The sequence below is a fragment of the Pleurodeles waltl genome, chromosome 3_1 (genome assembly GCF_031143425.1).
Source record: "Pleurodeles waltl isolate 20211129_DDA chromosome 3_1, aPleWal1.hap1.20221129, whole genome shotgun sequence".
Classification (NCBI taxonomy): Eukaryota; Metazoa; Chordata; class Amphibia; order Caudata; family Salamandridae; genus Pleurodeles; species Pleurodeles waltl.
The window spans coordinates 873759081-873780649 of record NC_090440.1 but is presented as its reverse complement, the minus strand read 5'-3'; the positions used below and the strand labels follow the sequence as shown (position 1 = coordinate 873780649).

The window sequence follows — 21569 nt, the reverse complement described above, 5'->3', positions numbered from 1 at the left end:
AGAAGCAGGGCTCTTCAGGTCCTAGAATGGCAATTAGTATATGATGACACTGTATTGTAGTTTTTTATTTACATTCGCTTACTACCACAATGTGGGTCACTTAAGCGCTTGCCCACAAAGTCACTGGGTAGCACCTTGCGCTATGTATGGTTGCTACCTGACCTGTTGAATACTAGCATAACAGATATTTTAATGTCCAGGCCAGTACACAAATTAATAAACTCATCTAGGCATTTTTCCCTTTGTTATTACACACTTTAAACAGTAAAAGTAAGAAGAAAACACTTTAAAATGTGTTCTTCAGCTTCCCTTTGATTCCTGGCTGATAAAGTAAACATAGGCGAAAAGGCCATGTTATAAATGAATACAAACAATTTCATATAAAGTTCTACTTAAGAATCATGTCTGGGCCTTTGCAGAATATTAACACGTGAACTGATGCATTTATTTATTTATTTTTTTGTGACTTTATTTTGCATGGACATGGCCCAGAGGCACCAGAACACTTCACAATAAAGCAGAACATATCAATAACAAATAGAATATATGCATGTACATTAAAGGTGGAATGATCACCATGTTAGCCTCTTCCGGGACGTCAAGTGCTTCACACATATCTCTAGCAAAACATAGCAATGAAAAGCAGGTAGTACAGTACCACACAATGATCATCAATTTTTTTGTGCTGGTTGAGATTGGTATGCACTTGGAGAGAGCCTGGGGAGATAGGAGCACATTAGGCCAAGTTACATTCAAAGAGAATAGCTTTGAGGTCTTTTTTGAAGGTGACATGACGTGCTCAAGTGGAGGCTCGGCGGGAGGGAGTGCCTTATTCTTGTGGCTTTTTCTCAGAAGGATTAGTTCATGTATTGCTCATGCTTGAATGTGGGGGGTGGGATTGCAGGAAAAGCATGAGAGCGCTTCTAGAATCTCCGTCCACATCTGATATTTTCAGTTTCTATGAAAAGCACGATGGTAAAGAGGAGTGAAGAGCTTTGTGAGTGGTGCAGGAAGTTTCAAATTGAGCTCTCACCTCTATGGGAAGCAACTGAAGAGAGCATAGAATGAGCAAGATGTGATCAAATTTCTTGTGTCTTGCCACAAAGCGGGCTCATGCATGTAGGAGTGCTCTGACGGGGCCTAGGTGGGCTTTAGGAATGCTGGAAAAGAGTGCAATTCCATAGGTAAGTGTAAAGAGCACTAGCGCCTGGGCAACAGATGTAAGGTTGTGTGCTGGGATGAGGTTCATGATTCCCCAAAGTAGCCTTACCTGGAAACAGGAACTCTAAGCCACAGAAGAGATATGGCTCAGGAGGTTTAGAAATCTGTCAAGGGTGAATCCAAGAGAATTGGCATTCTGAATGATGGAGGGGCAACCGTCAATCCATCCGGACTTGGATCGAAGAGTTAGCTTTCTTTGTTGAGATGAGAACAAAAACTGTTTTGCTGGATTTAGTTTGAGGTGGTTGTTGGTCATTCAGGCTCAAATTCTGTTCAGGGAGTTGGATAGGTGGTTAATGAGACCGTCATGTAAATTTAGGTGTCTTCAGCGTATAGGTGGAAGAGGACTCCTGTGTTCCTGCGGCTTGTACAGAGGGTTTCAAGGTGGAGGTTGAAAAGCGTCAGGGAGAGAATTGAACTTTGGGGGACCCCTTGTCGCAGGATGACGAGATCTAAAATGGCATTCCCAATTTTGAAAATTTGGGAGTTGTGTGTTAGGTATGATGTGGACCACTTAAGGACGACACCATCAATACCTATTCAATGCTTCAAGGTGTCTAACCAAGCCTGGTGATTCACTGTGTCAAATGCAGTGGGGAGGTTGAGGAGGACAAGTAGACAGGATTTGTCAGTGCTGAGGATGTGCAGGGCGCCGTCCACAATCTGCAGAATTGCTGTATTAGTGCGTTGGCCCTTACAGACTCTGCATTGAAGGGAGTCAAGGAGTCAAGGATGTTGCAGTCCTAGATGTGGGATGACAGTTAAAAGGCTACGCAACTTTTAGTTACCTCGCCTAGAAGTGGTAGGGTTAACACTTGACAGAAGTTGTTAAAATTATCAGGTTCTAGTGATTGTGTTTTTTAGGAGAGGATACAATTAACCATATTTTAAACAGTCTAGGAACAAGACATGTTCCTGTGATGAGTTAACCAGAGTGGTCCAAATGGGAAGAAGCAGTTTAGTTAGGGATTTACTGATGAAGCCCAGAATGACATCGTAAAGATGGTTAGAGGGTTTCGCCTGTGTTAGAGTTCATAGTAGATCTACCACTGAGATTGGTTAGAAAGAGAATGATCGCTGCAGTGCCTTGCAAGGAAGTTTCCCCTTGATTTTGTTGTCAAACTTGACCGGAAGTGAGATGTTAATGTCTTTGATTTCTTTTTGTCGAATAACTCTGCAATGTTATTGCTTAGGATCTCAGATGCCTTAAATGAGGTGTTGGAGAGAGGGTTGATGGCTTGATTAATTACCTCAAATAGTTATTTTGGTCTGGTCTGGTCTGGCCACATCAAGGAGCGATCTGACATGTGATGCCTTGGCTTTAAAGAAGTGGCCTTTGAATTTTTGTCTTGCAGCACAAAGCTTTGTTAAAATTAATGGTGAGGGTGCTTATCACCGGTCTTTCTCTACATTTCTGATTTTTTCCTTTTCTCCTTAGATGACTTTGGAGTGCCAGGGACAAGGGTATTTGGGTCTTCTGAAGTTGCTCTTGATGGCTGTGAAATCCCTGATCAAGGAGTCCATGCAGGAGTTACACCTGTTTGTACCTATGTTGATCTCGAGTTAAGGAGCTATCAATTGATAGGGCTAGGTTAGCCATGGTTTCAGTATTGATGTTACTGGTGTCTCTGAATCAGAGGTTTTCTCTCTTTTGTTGTCTATGGGCTTTCTTGTTTGAGAAAGATTCTGTGAATTGACTCTTCAGGTGATCAGACTAATCAACTGGGATAGTCACTGTTCGATAGGTGAGGTATCCTGGAGATGACCAGTATTTTTCTCCGGGAAAGATGGCAAACCAGTGTGTAGTTTTTTTAGTTGGAAGAATGTTGACCTATGTGTGAAGTTTTTCATGTTATGTGTGATGACCAATGAGATGCTGTTAGCATGTTTTACAATGCAATGCTTAGCTGTAAAATGGATAAAGAAATGTAAAAGAAAGAAATGCAGTTAAGTTTTAGGAATGAAGGCAGCTTTTCCCAGCTCTGCAGTTCACTTTTTGATAATTATATTTCCTCACGATCATACCACAATCACTGTAAGACTTTTTAGATATGGGCAGGCAAGGGAGGGGCAGAAGAGTCAGAGATCCGCTAGAATGGACTGAGTTACAGTCACCCCTTCAATAAATGACATTATGGGCCTCATTACGACTTTGGCGGAGGGGATTACTCCATCCCAAATGTGACGGATATCCTTCGCGCCGAATTACGAATCCATTATATCCTATGGAACTCATAATATGGCGGGCGGGATATCCGTCACATTTGGGACGGAGTAATCCATCCGTCAAGGTCGCAATCAGGCCCTATATCTTATCAAGTAACAATCTAAGTATGTAGATACAGAAAATGACGTAAGTTGAATTTCCACCTGACAATCAATTCAGAGGAAATTATATTATGTGGTACACAACCTATATCAGACGGCAAACAAATTACTGTGGGGCTACTGTTGCAGATTGCATTTGGAGAAATTAAACAACATGAATGAACTGAGAATTGTGAGCAGCCTTATCTTTAATAGCATATGGTCAAAAGTACCATCACAGCAATAACTCAATAAATGTCCCATATTTACTTTTTTTTAACATGTGGCCATTGGATATTGGCACAGGGAAGTTTGATGGCGCTCCAGATACTGATCCTTTCAAACCAAGATGCAAGGTGGTGTGCCCAGGGCAAAAGTCTGTGCCACATGGCTGCCCTGTGAATTGGGTTGCCACCTGGTCAGTTTTATACTGGCATGGCCAATATTTTAATTTCCAGGCAGTACAAAAATTAAGAATAAACATGAAAAGCTGGTATTTATTTCCTGTATTCAGTACATACATAAAACAGTAAATATAAGAATACAATACTTTAAAGTGTGCTCGCGAGCTGCTTTGGTGATACCCGACTGATAATTGAAGTCAACAAAAACAGAAAAGGTATATTTAAAATGAAACATTTTTTTTTTATAAAGCTGTATTTATGTACCATGTCTGGACTTTTGCAGAACCTTGAAATGGCTAGCAGTGTTCTGTGGGAAAGCTGGCAACCCTACCTATGAGTTGTGCCCACTTCTTTTCCGGCCAGACCACAGTCACCAAAGTGAATGAAATAAATAAAAAATATAGCATAGTGCAGGAATGCTACCTCTGTTGCTGCTTGGTTCTTTTGAATGGTGCTGGAGAGTTAGGTCCATGTGATGGAGGTAACCACTGAAGAATATCTATATACGTATGCACATGAATAACGTTGTGACATTTCTCTTCCCTATCTTTGTGGGGGACTATCAGGAGAAGAAGAGTAAAGTCTCCTAATGCTAATGTACCATTCCTCTTTTGTTCCCTTCTTGTTTCCTTCAGGGTATCTGAAGTGGGTATTTGCAAAAAATTTAAAACCCTACCCAATTCGTACTCCTTGTCGCTTCACAAAGGCAAGGGATGAGGGACAGTAAAAACTTCCATGGCTGGGTACTCTAATTAAATACATGGAGAACCAGGTGTGTTTTTTCATGTAATGCCTCAATCTCAATATTTAAGAAATGGAAAATGCTTGCAGCGATTTTTCAAAAAATACTGAGAAGTGTTTTTCAGCAAGAGGGCTCTACAGTATCTTATAACTGCTTTAAAGGACCAAAGTAACTTGGAGACCTTAAAAAAGGTGGTATGCCACCATTGTCTTGCATTTGTTTCAAAATACAAGGGAGATCTAAGAACAATTAGGGACCAAAGATTTTAATATATTATAAAGAACAAAGGTCCCCAACCGACAATACAGTGAATAATGTAGAGGGAAAAAATGATACCCAGTTAATGTTCAATCAAGTAATTAAAGTCACATTTATGAAGGAATAAAGTGAAAAGAGGTAAGTACAGCTATCAACCTCTGGGGGCACATTATACAAATTATGATACATACATCAGCAAAATTGAGTGACATAACAAATTAGGTAATCCAAGTCACAACTTAATACTTTGTAACACCATATAATTACATATACAATTAATGGTGTGTTGAGTGTTTTAAATCAACAACGTTTACATCCACTTGGCAATACGAGATCATCATCAAGACTAAACTAAAAAATGCTCGCCTCACAAACTCACAAATTTAAAGCACACAAATGCAAACCTGGCAGTAAGAATCAATGCATGGGTCGGCATCCCAAGAATAAATGGGCCCCCGCTCTGGATGGCGTCCCCCCAACATCAAAAAAGAACTAAGGATTACTTTGATGCAACTAAGCAAGGAAATGGACTATTGTGCCAAAATTAGAGAACAACATCAATGTGCTTCTCAGGTCACAGCGGGAACCGGCTTCTAATGAAACAGCTCCACTGTGCTGTGAGTGCTTGTGAGTCAAGCAGACTCAGTTGAGAGGTTTTCAGGTAGAAAGAGCTTGTCCCATTGCAAGCTGGTAAGTTTTGTAGATATTGGGTTTAGGATGTGTGACATTGGTTTCCTGGTCATGTACTATCTGTTTTTCAGCTGTAACGGATTTTCAATGGAGCTTTGGGAAATTTGGAGTTGCCTAATTTGGGATTAATTCATTTAGGACAGGAGAGGTGACAGAACTGACCTGAGATGTACAGCAGAACAGATTAGGGATTTGGAGAGAGGAGGGGTTCAACTTTCTATAGAGACATTTCAGACTGGTGTATAGGGTACATATTGAAGGATAGTGATTAATATTACCATTTTTGTTGCTGGATACTTTCAAGTTATTCCTAGCCTGGGCAAACATGTGAATATTGCATTGATCAGCAGGTACTCTTTTGCGAAGTGTGGATCCAGCCAGGCTGAACAGTGGGCAAGCAGTTAGGCTGTCATGATTAAAGTGTTCATGTTAATTGGTAGGGTAGGGCAGGAATGTGATGGTTCAGCTTCTTCCAGTGTTGGCAGAGTTGTTTTGTCCAATAGATTGCTGAGATGTTTCAGTGATTCATATGAGTGAGAGTGATTTGATGCAGTTGAAAGGTATTGCTCTGTTGAACAACATGAACTGAGACATCAGGGAATTGAAGTTGTTATGTATTGAGATAGCAGTAGGTTTTGCTGCTTTCATTTAATGATGGGCCTGCTGTGCAGCAGTGAGGCCTGTGGCATCTGACAGGTGTTGACACAAAGGTAACAAGGATATGCTGATTCTTTGTACAGTGGAGGGGATATGGAGAATTTGCCATATGGACATTTTACTACACAGAAAGCAGAAGCTCACTATGTTGAAAACAAGTAGGTTTCCTGAGTTCTGTGACTCTCAGGTTTGTCCGTGTGCTTTGACTGGTCAGTTCTCTTCAGCAGTCTGCAATAATCTGAGGTGAATCTTGTTCAAGATCTCTAAGTGTAGAGTGAAGTTATAAACTGAATGGTGCGAGAAATCACAGTCGCAGGGCTCATTTGGGTGTCTCCACCTGTTTCTCTCTCTGTGTCAGGCCGATGAAAACTACAGTGACATGGATGAAGACATTCCGATCGGGCAGGTCTGGCACTCGCAGCTGGGAGATTACTTCCTCTGATTCTGGATCAAGGTTGCAGGCTTCTGGGTGCAGCACAGGCAGAGTCAGCACAAGTCCTATGATCTTCCTCTGTGGTGTTTGCTGGAGCGGGCACACTGGCATGCAGGGAGACCCATGCGCAAACTCAGGTCAACCCCAGGCACATGTCCACAAAAGTCTACTTGCTCCACAGCCACTCCTCTCTCTCTGTACTCATCAGCTGGCCTTCTCCTCCTCCGGCAGACAGCTCATGCAGGACAAATTACTCCTTCTCCCCTCTCAGAAGGCAGGCATCCTCCCAGGCCTCAGGCAGATGCAGAGCTTTCCAATGTGATGTGCAGACTTGAAGTGATGTCCCCTTATCGCTGGTAAACTGGCAATCACTGATATCAGCCCTGGATCACAGCGGATCTTTGAGTACTCAGCACAGTTCCCCAGTCCTTGGTCACTGAAGAAGGCTGGAGTGAAGTGGAAAGGTTAGGGTCTCACTTTTATACATGATTTTCAATGGTCTAAAGTCAAGGACCCAGTTTGGAATGGTTGCATTTCACATTCAATTTTGGCTGCAGTGCAGACACAGCCTTTGTGTAAGGTAATGGTTCGCCGAGCACATAGTTATGAGACTAGCTCCAAGTAGGAATATCTCTTATGTCTTCAGTATTATTGTATTGGAAGGAAAATACAAAAGAACCAGACCCTGCCAAGAAACCTCTCTCATTCTGTAACAACTCAACCTGTAGACTCATCCACAATCAACCAAGTGGTAGTGCTCAGAATAGACTAATCAGAAATCCCCTCCTAAAAAAGTTGCTGCAGAATTTCTAAAGGTAACCCTATTTCCATCCCTCCACACTTCAGTGTCTGACGCTACTCTCCAGCTTCAAAATGCCGGTGTTGCAAAAGGACTGCCTGCTAAATAGGTTTGTACCCCTCCCCAGAGTGGCCGACTGCATGTGAAATAGGTTTCCTTACTTTTTTGTTAGTCCTATAGGGTGTGTGCAAAACGCTCGCCATGTCCCTGGTAATGAGAGGTCCAGAAACTGTTCTCTGACTTACAAGGGCGTGCCAAGTATGCCCTCATTGTGGGCATTAATACTGTCCATGCTATAGGTGCCTCACATAAAGCAGTGGTGCAAGCTCCTGTGTTATGTGAATTTGTGGTACAACCAGACGTTTTCTCTGAGTACAAATGAGAGGCAAGCCTATTGGCTCCTCTCATGTAAAGTTGTGCTGTTATGTGAAACTCTGAACCTTGTACTGGCATTCTAAGTGTGTCAAGTGTGCATGTGAAAAGAGTGTGTAGCAAATGTATGGTAGTATGCATGTGTGTTGTGAAAGACTGAGTAATAAGACCAGTGGGATCCATTTAGGATCCCCCTAGGTTAGCACTGCACAAAACGGATGATGGACAAGGTTTTCCCAGATGCTGGTAGTGTATTGCACGCACCCCTGTGGCTGGATGGTGGCGACCCACACACTGAAGTGTGGAGAATCGATCAGGTCTGCCTTTAAGAATTCAATGAGAATCGTCTTAGCAAAGGGCTGCTGATTAGTTCTTCCTGAGCACTGCCATTTGATAGGGGTGTGACATGAGTTTATGTTGTTCAAGGTGAAAAAGTTACTATGTTGGTGAAATAATGGCAAGTGAAAAGAAGTACAAAGCAGTATAAGGTGTGATGTCAGTTTATAGTTTTAACCAGTTTCACGTTTTTCAAATGTGCATGTGCAAAGAGTGTGTATCACGTGTATGGTAGTATGCATGTGTGTTGTGAAAGACTGAGTACTAAGACCAGTGGGATCCATTTTGGATGCCCCTAATTTAGCAATGCACAAGACAGAGGATGGACAAGGCTTCCCCAGACGCTGGAAGTATATTGCATGCATCCCTGTGGCTGGATGGTGGTGACCCACGGACTGAAGTGTAGACAATAGATCAGGTCTACCTTTAGGAGTTCAATGAGAATCGTCTTAGCAAACAGCTGCTGATAGTTCTTCCTGAGCACTGCCATTTGATAAGGGTGGGACTTGAGTTTCTGTTGTTCAAGGTGGGAAAGTTACTATGTAGGTGAAATTCCAAGTCTCCAAGTGAAATACCTCCAAGTGAAATAACTCCAAGTAACAAGAAGTACCAAGCAGTATGAGGTGTGATGTCAGTTTATAATTTTAACCAGTTTCACATTTGGATGAACACCTTCTGCCAAAATGATGTGACTCAGATAGTTCACATTGGATCAAGCAAATGTACAGTTTTTTGCTTTCAAAGTCCTGCCATGGTCTATCAGGATATCCAAAACTTTTTCATACTGTCAGTGTGTTGTTCTAAGGTGGCACCATAAACCAAGATGTTGTCTTGGAAGAACTTGATCGCAGGAAGTGCACCCAACATGTTAGTCATGAGTCTCTGAAATGCTGAAGCCACAGAACTGTCCAAATGACATATGGCTGAAGTAATAAGTGACAAGAGGTTTGATGAAGGAATTTAAAATTTGTAATTCTTCAGCATACCTAAACTGGTGGTATGCCGTGGTCTGAGCCAACCTAGTGAAGAACCTTGCATCAGTTAGTATTCTCATAATCTTACACTTGAAAGCAGAAATCAACCTATATGTACAGGTCAATACAAAGCCTAATTTCTCTGCTGTCTTTATGTGCTATAAACATCAGTTCATACCACTCTGTGGCTTACACTGGCTAAATGATATTCCCAGCACACAATCTTATTTCATTTTGGCATCATCCGTAACACTAATCTGCTCCCTTTGCATATTACAGGTTGTTCCCCTTTCTTCAAACAAATGCTACATACATATCCCTAAACACATCCAACTATAGCCAAATATATTTCACAATAACATTCTTGCAAAAAAAACCTCACCATTATCTGAAGTTCTTTAAAAAAATGCATTTTTTTACTGCTGCAAAATTTGGTATGGGTCCTATTTTACCACATGCTTTAAATATAGATTTAATAGCAGGACAGTCCTAATGGTTGGTCAAGTAGCCAAGATTACCACATCCAAAACAGACACCTCTAAATCTTTGGAGGTCTTTAGGCTTGTTTGTAAATTTCAGTTTAGTGTCAGCAGCTTGGATCATGACAGCGATCTGCTTGTCTTTGTGTAATTCTTCAACACAGACAAATGTATGCTTATCCTGTTTTGCGGTTGTAATGACTTCGTTCAATTTGGCAAACGTTCATCCCTAGGTTTAAAGTTCTTACATCTCAGCATGAATTGGTCTTAAATTTGTTTCTCAGAGATTTCACCAAAATTGGATGCTAACCTGTGCAGCTCAATTATCTACTCTTCAAAAATGTCATATTGGTCCTGAGCCATCATTCGACAATGATAGCATTCAAGAACCGTAGAACCTTTGCAAAGGTAATGTTTATCCAGTTTCCTGATGGCAATTTCATATTTATTTAAACCACGTGTAACATTATCATCATCAGTCAGATATGGCAAATGCACATGTGATCTTTATGTGCAATGAAAATTATACTATTTGTCCATTTGCACTTAATAATTACAGAAATGGCACTTTAGTATTACATTACATTAATTTGTGCAATATGAATTAGTATATTTGTGTATTTGAACTTTATAATTGCAGCAATGACACTCTAGCACAGTTATGTTGTTATCTGATCAATAGCAAAAAACTGTAACAGATCTCTATTGCTATACAGGAACTCTGCATAATGGTATACTTCAGGGTAATAGCGATCATTGTTGTCAGTCGCTCTCCTGTGTTCCAAAATTCGCATATAAGTAGGTGAATAGTGCTACCAACATATTTTATCCACAGGGACACATTAACACATAAATCACAGTCAGAACTGCAACTTAAACATTTTTTGATACTCTTGTTCCTTTTCCCATGGGGCAAAACAAACTATTTTGTTACATTACTATTCTTGCATGCCTTGCATTTTTTACAAGGGTAAAAACCCTTCAAATCTCCAGGTTTACTGCCACATGCATCAATAAATTGTCTGTGCACCAGAGAATCTCTCAATGACCTTCCCTACCTATAGGTTATACTTGGAATGTCACTGATCTCATTCTGTATGATAGGATCACACTTGAGAAGCTGCCACTTCTTATTAACTATCTTTTTTTTATCTCTTTGAAAGCTTCATTGAATGTAGTAATGAATCTAATATGATCTCTGCCTCTATCTGGGGTTAACGCTTCATTCTCAAACAATAAAGATTCCCTGGTCTTTTCCCTTACTCTGTGACCACTCTTTGCAACACATGTTCAGGATAGCCTCTCCGTCGGAATCTGGCGATCATGTTTTTTTGTTCCATGAGGAAGAACTCTTCTGTGCTGCAATTCTTGCGAGCACGGAGGAGTTCTCCATAGGGAGTGCTCAACTTCAAGGGTTCTGGGTGATCGCTCCGGGCATGTAAGATCGTATTGCCTGCTGCAGAATCATGAGTGATGTAATGTGTGAGGCTATACACAGTGCATTGCGGGGTCATAAGTTATAATTATGTCAGCTAACTATAACTTCTGAATTTCTCTGGTTTTGTGCATGTGAAATGTGAGCCTAACTATAACATCCCTGTAACTTTTGTTTTTTTCAGTGTATTTCCAAGGTTTTCCCAATTTTATTTCCTAACTATAATGTCCCTACAACCTTTGTGTTTTTTCAGTGAATACACATATATATACATATATGTATAAGAGAAGAAATGTAATAATTCGTGTACTTTACAGTATTGTTTTGCGTTTTTCTCCCTCTTTCTCTCTGTATTTTAAGTATCAAAAAATATTTTATGAGGTCTAAAACCTGACTCTCAGAAGTGACTAATGACAATCATGTCAATAAGAGTTAAGCAATTTGCTAAAGTACCATTGTAAACATTGTACTAGAGGGTGGGCATGGGCCATTGCTGAAACTACTTTTAACATTCAGTTGTAGGACTCTTGCGCGATTTCACTTTATATAGAGTATTTGTGGTTGAGGATTCTATGGTCGAGTAGAAGGAAAATCACCAAAACACGTTGGCCATTTTTCTTGCACATTTGCACATTGTTTGATGGTGGAGTTTCAATAAAACTTCGGTGGTTTACATTGCTCACAGTGCCACCTCTCCCTGCGCCTATAATTATATATGTAAGAATATCAGTCTTTACAACAGCTGTGTGGGGTAAAGGCATGCATTGTAAAGATCTGCGTGGTTTCACAACGCATTGTCAGAGGTAAATACATTTTAATGGCATTGGGGAAAGGCATGCCGCGCAATGCCCTGCATTGTAGGTCTGACATTCACTTGGAGCTGGTAAATCTGTAAGCCATAATTTTATACTGTACCTGTTGCAAATAAGTACACCCCTCTGGCCTTGCTTGATTCCGTCGATTGACGCACTGGCAACATGCCATGGGTGCTCCCTCCATTACAAATGTAGGGTTGTTGCTCTGATTTCTGCAGTGGCCGAACCCCAATCGTTGATCCCTGTCCCTGAATCTCTTAACGCATGCACTGGGGCCAGAGCATCTAGTCTACCGTCAGTCTCAAGGGGGTCTACGAGGCGGAGACACTTGATACAACTTTTAAACTCGCTACATGGAATATAGCAGGCTTAGGTGCAAAAGTAAACAATCTAGACTGGGTACACTTTATTAAAAGGCTGCACTTAATTTGTCTCCAAGAAACATGGGCTGTTAGCTCTTATTACATTGACGGTTACACCTCATACTATACCACTGCTCCTGGGTGGGGAAGCGCCAAGAGGGCGTGGGGTAGGGTCTGATTACCTTGATCCTGGTTTCCCTTCCAGGTAAAATCACTTGGCTTCAGAGTCCCTGCATTATCAACTCCTCTGTACATAACAAAAATATATTTATAATAATAGTTTTGATCAGCGCAGCACATATATTCTCAATTCCCTCAAAAGTTCGATTGAAAGGTATTTTAGCAAAAAAATCGATGTTCCACTTGTTTGACTTTAACATTCGCCTCTGTCGGTCATACACAAATACAATTTGTGGTTTCCTTAGTCCATCGGGGCGGCACAGACACATGTTACTTATGCCGCTTATGACAAAACTTTAAATCAGCTTCTAGCGAAATATTATATGCAGTTTGCCTCGTATATTATTTCCAATCTTTCTCCCCTAAGGCCAACCTTAAATGGCAGGGGCCACTTTAGCACTATAGATTTATACTCTTTTCAAATAATATTAAAGGTTATGTCTCCGATTCCATTATACTTGATAATGTGTTCAATTAGCATAATTTGCTGTCAATTTCATTTCGCTGGGAGTGTTTAACTGTGCCTAATTATGTTAAACTGGTTGCAATTGAGGTTGTAAAAACAAGGGACCCCTGATCAAATGGGAGTATACAGTTGAGCAGGTTCTGGTATCTGTCGCAATGAAGAGACACAAGGCCGGCCTTATGTAATGTCTGGATGTGGAGCAGTGGTCGGGGATATCCTTAAATCGTTCGGTGTTTTGTGCGGGGCTATTAGGGAGCTCACGACTGGTCCCTGGCGTTAGCATAATGGGAAAAAAGTTAGAGGGTTTGACTCAAATTTTCTCCCACGCACATCATGATCTTATGTCTGCTTTGCAAATGCTACCCAGAAACTTGGATAATGTGCGTGGTTGTGGGATGGTCTATAAGAAGGCCTTGTGGCATAGGAAAAGGATGCCTGGGGGTCACTACTAGTTGCTAGTGCTTTAAAGGACAACTGCGCTTTCTGGCAAACCATCAATCTCTCTTTTTCAGAGATTCTGCTATTTCTGGCTTGGACATTCTAATTCCCTCTCATAGATGGGTGGGAGACTTTATTCCACACTAAGGGCCGCATGTAGGTAGCTTTTTGCACGTCGCAAACAGCAAATTTGGCTGTTTGCGACGTGCAAAAAGCACATCGTGAGGCACAAACCCCATTTTGCAATTCGGTAACCTGGTTACCGAATCGCAAAACGGGTTTGCGACTCGCAATTAGGAAGGGGTGTTTCCTTCCTAATAGGGATGCTCAGTGCAATGCAGGATTGTTTTTTGACCGCGAACGCGTCGCAAAACAATCGCAGGGTGCTAACCCATTCGCAAAAGGGAAGGGGGCCCCATGGGACCCCTTCCCCATTGTGAATGTCAATTGAAACATTTTTTTCAGAGCAGGCAGTGGTCCTACGGACCACTGCCTGCTCTGAAAAAATGAAACGAAAACGTTTCATTTTTTGTTTTTGTAATGCATCTCGTTTTCCTTTAAGGAAAACGGGCTGCATTACAAAAAAAAAGCTGCTTTAGTGAAAAACAGTCACAGACATGGTAGTCTGCTGTCTGCAGCAGGCCACCATCCCTGTGAGGGCCGCCATTCTCAAGGGGGTACCAAATTGCGACCCACCTCATGAATATTCATGAGGTGGGCATTTGCGACCCCCTTGTGAATCGCTAACAGTGTCATGGACACTGTTGTGCATAAGGTTTTGTGACTCGCAAATTGCGAGTCGCAAAACCAAAGGTACGCACATGTGGCCCATAGTTCCGGCCATAACAGTGTTTTGATTAGTGATGAGTCCCAGGATCCTCACAGTTAGACTTTGAATTTTACGAAGCTGTGGTAGCTAAGAACAAGCACCCCAAGTGCTCCAATTGCAAGGCGCTAGCCCCAATAGGGTTCCTGCTGACATATATAAGGGTAACATCCCCCTAGGGTGAATAATGTTGTGAGAGGTGCAGCACAGTGCGGCCCGCCTCATTCTGGGTCTCATTCTACCATTGCGCCAATTTTCAAGAAGGGAGACAAAGGCAATATTAAATGCTATCAGGCAATCTCACTTATTAATTCCACTTCTATGATCGGTGGGAGAAATCCATTGAATCCATTAGAGAATTGGGCTCAGGAAAACCATATCCTTTCTGATTTACAGTTTGAATTGCAGGGCTGGGCTCTGTTGACTATGTCTTAATTTATGTCTACCTCATGATAAACAAACAATTGAAGGCCAAGCAGGGTAACCTCTACATGGCCTTCATGGTTCTTGGTGAAGTTCTCGACTACGTGAACCTATCAACATTCAAAGAGCCAATTGTTTGTTTCCTTAGACTGCTACACTGTGATGTTACAGTGAGTGTGAGATTTGGCATAATGGACGGAGTATTGTGCCTTTTCAGGCTAGAAAGGGGCTTGCTGCAGGACTGTTTGCGCACCCCATTTCTCTTTACGCTCTATATTAATGGGCTAGAGAATAATCCGCTAGATTTAGGTTATGCGTTGCCACAAGCAGGCACTCGGCCAGTCCCGGCATTGCTACATGCTGACGATGTGGTGCTTATGATAAGGACCCCAAAAGGGCTTCAGAGATTGTTGGACCTGTTTACATGCTTCAAGGCCCAGTTACAACTACCTACCAAACTATCTAAAACCCAAATATTGGTTTGCCACCCAAAGCGAGCAAGTTTATACTATTTGCAAAGTCAAGATCAGCACATTCCCTATTTTTCTGTACCTTGGGGTCTTTTTTGATGAAATATGTAGTTGGAAGCCTTTAGGCAATATCAGAACATCTGAGCTTGCTAGGAACTGGTTAGATTTTTATCTAAACTGGGGGCAAAACCATTCAAAGAAATGGTCACTGTTAAATAACAATTGCTTGCCTATGGTGCGGGTCTCTGGGTCTTTAGCGAACAACCTAGCGTACAAAAAAACAGGAAATGCACATCTGAGTAGGTTACTGTCAGAATACGCTGTGATGCCAACCTTATGTGCCACGCAGAACTTGGGATTGATTATATTGTGGATTTTACCAAACTACGTCCCCTATGCTGTGGCTGTTTTTATTGACAAACCAAGATACTAGCTTAAATCGATTGGTACTTATTGATTCCTTAAAATTAGATAATGCCTCCAAGATTTATTGTCTAGCCTTTGTGACATCACTTTGTTACAGCGTGGGTTTGCCAGAGCTATTGAGTAACCCTGAGGGCATTTCTGTTCTAGTAAAATACTAGTTAAGCCGCGTTTTTCATCACTACCTAACAGTGCCAGGCAATTCAGTGAATTTCATAAGTGAACAGTAAGGGCATATATACCAATGATAATGACAATGGTCATGGCCCCATACCTTACTTCGGTTACTAACCTACAGCATAGATATTTTCTGACGCTTTAGGTTTAATAGTATACATCTTTTGGTGCTCACTCTGAGACTAGACATCAACTTAACAAGCCTTGCCTGTATCCATGCAACTCCTGTTTTTCCTAGTCCACTTTGCGTTTTATGTTTTTTGTAAATGTTTTCATACTCCTAGGAAGTGTTTTTTGCTGCCCATCATAAATTCTGCTAATTGTAGACAGTGCAGACCTGCTTTGTTTTGGTTGCAAAATTTGTCCTCAACCCTTATTTGTGTGGAGGTAGCAAACTATTTTCAACACTCTATCTAAGCACTTTATAACGGGGTGGGTGAGCTAGTTTTTGTTATGATTGTTGTTTTTTGTATATGTTATTTGCACAGGTCAATAAGAGACTATACTTACTGCTGAAAGTTATACATAGTTGCTTTGCGCATGATTTGTTACTTAATGCTGGCTCTTATGACCGGTTTAAGCTAAGTAGAAATGTTTTGAGTGATGACCAATTTCATTGTGCTGTATTCAGCACTCTGGATTTTAACTTGTTTTTAAGTATCTTTAATTGTTATTTATTTTTAACCAAATAAAGAATATTTGATGATAATCATGAGATGAGTGTGTTGTTCAGAAATGAAAGATTGGCTTGCTGCTGTGTCTCTGAACTCATTTAGAGGGACTGAGAGTAATCTGAAAACACTGCCTGCACAATAATGCACAGTGGGCTCATGCAAGGGTTGTAATCCAACCAGCCCTCTAATTCAATGTTAATGCATTGAATTTTGTCCTTGCATCAGAGGGTTAGAAGTCCATCCCATGTGGCTCTCAGGACCCCCAGGGTGTTGGATCATTTGTGCTCAACAAGGGGTCTCTCATAGTTCTGGACTTTTGAGTAGTTTCCGATGACACACTGAAAAACCTAGTATTACAAATACACATCGATGTCTGTTGCAATATTGATAACCTCCTTCAGATTAAATAGGAAACTCCTGTTTACTGTAGGTTGGTCAAGCTTGGCTCTTAAAAGGGGGTTTCCCTTATCTGTGATTTCTACTATTTGAGTCTCAAGTTTATTGAATATGCTCACTAAAAATCCTTTTAGGATAAGAGTGAATTACAGGGCAGCAGTTATGCAATATCTCAAAGACAGAGGTGTCTTTAATCGCGGGAATACATTAACATTTGTCAATGCACATGCTGCATATACCTTTCCGATTTGTACTCATGGGCGGAGTGTGATCCTATAAATGCAGCAACAAGACAGTTTCATGCATGTACAATAGCTTGCCATGCCTGCACAATATATGGCACTTGGAGACTCTTTTGACCTACCATAAATACCAAAACTGGTTTGGTAGTCAATTACAACACACATCAGAATGTCAGACTGGAATCTCTCAGTAATTAAAGGGCCACCTGCCCTGTATTGGCTGGATACTCACCTTTTCCTAACCCACAGACATTATAGCTATTTGAGGGTGACGTTTTGTAGGCAGGATGAGTTTTAGAGATAATTTAGAAGTAGAACCTCTGTCTTATCTGAATTTAAAGGATACCCAAATAAATGTGCATATGATTAGATAGTTTATAGTAGCTTGAGGTAGCATCTTGGGCTTCAGAGGTGAATATTAGGAGATTATCTGCATATGCCTCTACTTGTTAATAGTTTGGCCCATACAGCACTTCTTTAAATATTAGGTTATTCCTAACGATGAGCAATAGGTGTTCTTTGGTTAGCTGAAAAAGAACTGGAGATGGGGGGCATTGCTGGTGAGTGCCCTGCTCAAAGGGAAGGCTCTTTGATATGAGATCATTAATCCTAAACGTAGCAGTGGGTGATGAGTATAAAGGATCATTCAGGTGACCCAATGCCTAGTTTTGTAGTACTGAACTTAGAAAAGACTAAGAGACCTTGTTAAATGCCTTCTCCATGTCTATGTCTAGTGCCACTGCAGCAGTCGGGATGTCTTGATACATCACCCTTCCTATATTTGTCACGACTCACGTGCTGCTGGCGCCTGGAATTTGCAGATCTGGTGGCGTGGATCTTCAATGTTCGACTTTGGCCCAAAAAGGGGCGACTCTTTCTGGTAGCCATGGTGCTGTAGGCAATGGAGACGCCAAGAACAGACCGTGCCCTTCAGAAAATAGCGCCAGAGGGAAAAAACCCCTTAGAAAAAGGGGAAAAACCTCCAAACAGGAAGATTCCTGGAAAAAACAAGAACAAACAAACAGGAATCCAAAAGGAGCAAAAGTCTGGAAACACAGAATGCTGAAATCCAGAGCCAAAAGGTGAGGAAATCAGGAGCGAAGACACTAACTGAGCAGAAAGTGTTGAAGCGCAAAGAAAGAAGAAAACACAGCCCTTATATACTAAAAAACAGGAAGTGACCCACAGGAAGTAAAAGGACACCATCTTAGACAGGGAAACAACACATAGAACAGAATAGAACAGGAACCATAGAGAATAGGAAACAAGGAATGCTGGGAAAGAACAGGAATCTGGGAAGGGGGAAAAGACATAAAGAAAGGCACAACAAAAGACTGCAGAAAAGAAGAAAAGAAGAAAAAAGGGAAAGAAACGAAAAAACAGGTAAGAGGGGTCATAGACCCCTAGTATAGTGGAAAGCAGAAGGTAGAACGAGGCCCCATGCAAGTCTGGGGCCTCGAAATGCGCAGGAGAGGCTGGGGGCGCGCCGCGTCCTAGCAACGCGGTGCGCGGCCCGAGCCGAACGTCCGGCTTGAGTCGAGCTCTCGGCTTGCGCCGCACCGTGCGGCGCGACAGTAGGTCCCCCTCCCGAAGGTCCAGGTTTGAGAGGAAATAAACAGTGAAAGTGTTGAATCAGGAGAGGTGCGTGAACGGAAGATGCATCTTCCCAAGAGCATTCACTGAGAGGATAACCCTTCCAATGAATCAGATACTGAAGGCGTTTGTGAAAAAGACGAGAGTCACAAATTTCCTGTACTTCATATTCAGGAACATCATCCACGAGTACAGGAGGTGGACAAGGAAACTGACGTGAGTAAGGGTCAGGCACATAAGGTTTAAGCTGAGAAACATGAAAGACCGGATGAATCTTCCATGTATGAGGTAAGTGAAGACGGACAGTGACAGGATTGACCAACTGAAGAATACGGAAAGGCCCATAGTAACGAGGTGTGAACTTATTTTGAGAAAGACGTGAGGGTAAGAATTTGGAGGAGAGCCAGACTTTATCTTGCGGATGATAGTCTGGATTGGTTGCACGTCTCTTGTCTGCAGCCTTCTTCATATATCTCTTGGTATGTAACAAATTAGATCGAATTAGTCTATGGATTTGGAGAAGGCGTTTGGAGAAATAGGTAATAGCGGGTAAAGGAGAGTTGGATTGTGGAGAAGTAGGAAAAGAGGTAGGATGAAAACCATAAGAACAGAAAAAGGGAGTGACCTTGGAGGCACTATGGACTGAGTTATTGTAGGAAAATTCAGCTATTGAGAGGTAAGTGTTCCAGTTACTTTGGGTAGAATTGCAAAAGCATCGAAGATATTGCTCTAGTCCTTGGTTCAGACGCTCGGTCTGGCCGTTGGTCTGAGGATGGAACCCTGAAGACAGGGCTCTATTAATATTTAGTGTTTTACAAAAATGCCTCCAAAATCGGGAAATGTACTGAGGTCCTCTATCAGATATTATGGTATGTGGAAGTCCATGGAGACGGAAGATATGATCAATGAATATTTGACTTAGTTCTTGAGAAGTAGGTAGCCTTTTCAGGGCAGTGAAATGAGCCATCTTCGTGAAAGAATCCACAGTGACCATGATGACCCGGTTTCCTGCTGATGGTGGGAGTGAACACATAAAATCCGTAGAGATGGTATGCCATGGGGCCGGTGGAACAGGCAAAGGCTGTAGTAATCCTGCCGGTCTGGTATGGGGTATCTTGATTTGGGCACATATGGGACAGGCTTGAACGTATCTTTCCACATCCAGCTTCCAGGTAGGCCACCAGAAAAATCGTGAAAGAAGTTCTTGTGTGGCCTTGATGCCTCTATGACCAGCTACAGGTGAATCATGGCACATTTGTAATGCCTTTTCTTGCACCTTGTTAGTAGGGAGGAATATCAGGTTTTGATAATAAAAATATCCTTGTTTCTTATGTAATAATGGTCTTAGTTCTTCTATGTCGTGGTCCGATAGGTTGGCGTATTCCAGTTGTACTTCTTCCAGGAAAGACTGAGCCACTCCAACGATCTTACTGGGTTCCAGAAGATACTGAGATGAGGAAGGAGTACACTCTGGATATCGGCGAGACAGAGCATCAGCCAGAATGTTTTGAGATCCAGGGATATATGTGATGAAAAAATCGTACTGACTGAAGAAAAAGGCCCAGCGGGCCTGACGACTATTCTGGCATACAAAATTTCGTAAACATTGTAGGTTACGGTGGTCTGTCCTCACCTCAAATGGTTCCTTGGAACCCATCAGAAACTGTCTCCACTCAAGGCAGGCTGTTTTCAGAGCCAATAATTCCCTTTCCAGTACAGAATAGTGTTGTTCAGCTGTGGAAAGGATATGAGACAAGTAGAAAACAGGATGTTCAAGACCATCATCCTCTTGTCGTTGGAGTAAGACAGCTCCGATGGCTCTCTCAGACGCATCAGTTACGACTATAAATTGTTTGGTGGTATCTGGATGTCTCAAGATGGGGGCTTGGGTGAAGGCTCTCTTTAATTCTTGAAAGGCTGCTTCAGCCGCTTCAGTCCAGACAAACCCTTTCTTTAAATTTTCCTTTTTTAAGGTGTGAGTTATGTGGCTAGTCAGTCTGGCAAAGTCTAGAATGAATTGTCGATAGAAGTTTGCTAACCCTAGGAAACATTGTGTTTCTTTTATGGAAGAAGGAGAAGGCCACTCTAGGATAGCTTGTACCTTTTCTTGATCCATAGTTATGCCGGTGGGACTTAAATGATAGCCCAGATATTTGACTTCCGTCATGTCGAACTCACATTTTTCTGCTTTGCAAAATAGTTGATGAGCACGAAGTCTTTGAAGAACTTGTTTCACATGGGAAGAATGGAGTTCAGGATTTCTAGAATAAATAAGAATATCATCTAGGTAGATCACGACTGTCTGATTCAGAAGGTCTGAAAACACTGAGTCCATAAATCTCTGGAAGATTGCGGGGGCGTTAGTGAGACCAAACGGTATAACCCTATATTCAAAATGGCCAAATGGAGTCCTAAAAGCTGTCTTCCATTCGTCGCCTTCTTTTATGCGTAAAAGGTGGTAAGCTCCTCGTAAATCTAATTTAGTAAAACGTTGAGCCCCTCTGATAGCTTCTAGTATGTCCCTGATGAGAGGCAAAGGATAACGATCTTTAATTGTTATTTTATTCAGACCTCGAAAATCCAGGCAAGGACGAAGATCCTTTGTCTTCTTGGGCACAAAAAAGAGAGGAGCCCCAGCCAGAGACGACGATGGAACAATAAGACCACTCTGTATATTTTCGTCCAGATACTCTTTTAGAACTTCCCTTTCGGGTTCCGTGAGAGAGTACATCCTCCCAAAAGGAACAATTGTGCCGGGTTCCAATGGAATAGCACAATCATATTCTCGATGTGGAGGTAGCACAGGTTTCGACGGTTTTTGGAAAACATCCTGAAACTCCAAATAGTGGTCTGGGACCCCTTGGACCGTATTAATGGACATACCAGTGGCACCTTCAGTATCTAAGGATCTTTTCGGAGACCAATACTTGTCGGAAGTAAAACAGTTCTCATGACAAAATTGCGAGGACAAAGAAAC

General features: G+C 41.8%; 1 long non-coding RNA gene across 1 annotated transcript in view; it reads left to right on the top strand.

The window, feature by feature from the left end:
- LOC138284722 (uncharacterized) overlaps positions 1-21569 on the top strand; it is a 172873-nt gene that overhangs the window by 116950 nt on the left and 34354 nt on the right. The window lies entirely within an intron of this gene.